The following is a 3,663-nucleotide window of genomic DNA, read 5'->3' as shown; positions in this document are numbered from 1 at the left end:
CTGCCCGGCCTCCTGCCCACTTCCCCTCCTAACCACCCCCTGCCCTCCACACGCCCTCCCCTCCTCACCTTACCCCGACCCACTTCCCCTGCCACGCACCCGCCTGGGCTCGCTCGCTCCCTCAGCCCGGGCTCTTCAGCCCCCCTTGCATCCTTGCCTGCCCACCTCTTTGACCCCCATCTTCCCCTTCTAACATGTCCCCCACTCTTGCCCTTCTTCCCCCTCTGCCAGTACCTACCCACACACCCACCCCCTTGTCTTCTACCTACAGGGCTGCCATCACACACTGACCCTCTCCTGAGCACCGCACCCCTGCCTGAACAGCTGACCCCACTACCTCCCTATTCCTCCCCACAGAGCCGCTGCCCAGCTACCTCACCTGCCTCGCCTACATTCACTCACCCAGAGACCCTGCTCATGGTTCCCTCTCCACCCATACCTGCCTCTTATTCCTTCTTAACCTGCTCCATGCTGGAGTCTAGGCTCAGGAGACACACGAAAGCAAAGGGCACAAGAGGGTTAAAAAGTATGGAAATTTCAGCTTCTAAACACACCTTCCACGTAAACATGACAGGCACAGAAAGGGCAGGTCATAAAAGCAAAGCCATCTCCAGAGGAGGAATTTAACCAGCAACAACTTAAGGACCTTTTGTGAAGCACTCCCCTGCTTCACCCACCAAAATGACCTTCCCCAGGCACCCCCTAAGGACACTTCATGTACAGGCAGAAGGGGACACTGGTTGACTGGCTGCTTAATTGCTCTCCTCCATTTCTAACTGCTCTTTTCCATGGCTCTTTCAGATCCACACCATGACAAACACACTTTCTGTCCTCAATTAGCGGGACTTTTTGTTGAGTAAAGTGCTACCCAGCGCGGCTCGATCTAGCCACGACTAAGAGGTATATCAGGAGTGAGAAGTCTGTGCGACAGCGTCTGAAAGGTAGGAAGGTAAAATCAGATTGTATTTCATCATCCTGTGCAGCAGGTTCTCTAGAAAACTTCTATTTTAGAAACTGGAAGGATGCCAGAATACTCTGTCTTTGGAACAAAATGTAAGTACAAGTGTAGTGTCCTGGCAGGACACAGGCTTTGGGGAGAATAAATAAAAGTAATTCAGGAAAACACTCCCTCACAAGTTGCCTGGGAATTCTGGATTCAAATGACCGAGCCACAATGCCAAACACAGACCTTCAGGCTAGTTCTGTATGAAACAATACAAAATCCACCCACACCGAGGATACACTGAGAAATCAGTCAATATTCTTCCAAAGCCTATCCGAGTTGTACATAGACTAAATGAACCTTTTTGACAATCCTGATCTGAGTTACGAATTTGAAATAAAATGAGATAGCATGGTTTTGGTTTGGATTCTGGGTAACTTTAGTATCTGTGGGTCACTATCTCTCCAGGGGGAAACAAAAGTGTTCCTGTAAACAATGCTGGGCCTGACAAAAGCACCGAGTTCTCTTCCAAATTCATGATTCAGAACTGGCTATCAATCAGCTTGTTTAGAAATGAAATGAGATGAAAAACAACCTGTTAGCCACAGCCTCTCCCTCCTTATTAGGATTAAGTGCATGTTGTAACGTTGCGGAGTCACTGACTGTGGCATTCTCTCTGTGTAACTCAAGATGACTAGAAGTAAAACTATACTGGAGGTATCGCTCCTGGGATGCATTCTGTTTCTGACCGCATGAAAGTTTCATTTCTAATGCATTTTCTGTATTTAAAAAGGAAAAATAAAAATCACAGCACAGTCAAAATTCCAGCAGTGAGCAGTGGAGAGATGAGTATCGTTAAAGAGAGAATTGTGCCTGAAGCAGGGCTTTATTTTGCCTCTGTCTTAGCTATGCAGCTGAATAGCACAGCAGTTTGATTTGCATTCACTAGAGGCTGAGTCCATCAGGCTGAGCCCTGAAGGCTGCTTCCTCACAGCTAGCATAGCCACCCATCGGCCAAGCACCCTGCGAGACAGTTACCGCTGGAATGTCTCAGCTAGAAATACAGAGATAACAACCAGCAAACGAAAGCCAGCTTGACTCTGCCATAGATGAGATATCCCGTCTCCTGACCAGCAGCGTAACTGAGGTATCTAAGTAATCTTTTTTCTCTGGAAAGCACCCCTGGGTTACTATGAACTCCACTTACTGAGCACTCTGTTAATCGTATGGGGGGGGGGATGGGGGGGGGGGGGGGAAAAGAAAAAAAAAAAAAAAAAAGAGAGAGAGAGAGAAGAATAAAAAGACCATTAATGATAACCTTAACATGTTGACAGCACAGCAAACAATTCTGACATTTCCTAGGAGCAGCGAGATACCCATGTTTTCCATTCCGTTGCACCAGTGCTAGTGCCAGATGTTGGGTATTGCCCTTAGCCAACACAAACACAGCTATGGCGATGAAGTAGATGTGTTTGGTGTGCTTATTTAAGAATACAATAAGTAAATTCTCTTTCTTAATCTATTATCTTCTGCAATAGCAGTGATTACTAATATCAGCACCTGGCACACACATTCAAAACTGATTCAGCAGCCAAAGCTGAGGCTTGTTTACCTCTCCCACTCCCAGTCGGCAGGAGCTAAAGACCAGAAAACACACACTGCGAATAGGAGTAATGGCTTTAGAGTAGCCCTAATCATGGCATTAAAACAGTAAAAGGAAATCACTGGTGTGTCAGTAAAAGGAAATCACAAGGCAGGCAGTCCTCTCTAGGATAAAGTGATCCAGAGGAGGAGCAAGAGTGAATGCAAGAGATGCCTGCACCCTTGCCATCTGTAATGTGCACGAGTCCTGGAAAAACAGTCGTGAATCTCAAAGCAAATTCAGTTTTCTCCCATCCAGAGAAGATCAAGCAGCACCGGCAGCTGCACGTGGAAGTGTCCACCTACCAGACATGAATCATGTAGTTCAGAATAACCTCTGCCCTAGCTGAGAGCCCAAAATAAGCAAAAGCCAAGTGCAGGAATAATTATTGATGTTCTGCAAGGCTAACAGTCAAACCCACCAGCAGCACACAAGGATGCTACATGAAAAGCTGATGGAGCTGGGCCTGGCTGCCACAGACCAATACATTTTATCTGTGTAGATCCCTGCCACAGGAATCAAACTATACACAGCTGCCATTCTGGTATGCCTGTGAGTGCAGCTATGTGACACTTGCCCCATGGTACCCAGGGTGGTGTTATGAACCTGCTCCGCACCTTAGAACGACAAGGCATGTGCCAGTGTGCATTAGATGGCCACGACAAGGGTGCTGGTACCTTCCCACAAAGCCAAAGATGGCAGTGAGGGACTACATAGCTGTATTTGCTGGCTGACAGAAACAGCCTCCTCACATTTTATTCCAGCATCAGCACAACAGCTTCCCTACAGTTACAACCATCAGGTAACCAAATGGCAGTAACACATGCAGCCAGGGGAAAAAAACCAAACCAGAACAACCAACTCACCCCAAACCAAACAAAACCACCACACCATGTTGGCCTTCAGGATTGGAGGAAGATGACATAAACCATCTAACCATCCCTCAACAGCATGTAATTACCCTCATCCAGAACTCCACAGCCACATTGCACTCTTCTAAAGAGAGGATCAGAAAGCCGGAAGGGACTGCTATAGACTGACAGATGAAGCAAGGCAGAAAATTTACGCTGTTGGCTCC

The sequence above is a fragment of the Pygoscelis adeliae genome, unplaced genomic scaffold (assembly GCF_000699105.1).
Source record: "Pygoscelis adeliae isolate BGI_AS28 unplaced genomic scaffold, ASM69910v1 Scaffold79, whole genome shotgun sequence".
Classification (NCBI taxonomy): domain Eukaryota; kingdom Metazoa; phylum Chordata; class Aves; order Sphenisciformes; family Spheniscidae; genus Pygoscelis; species Pygoscelis adeliae.
The sequence above is the reverse complement of the archived record's forward strand: the minus strand, read 5'-3'. Positions refer to the sequence as shown.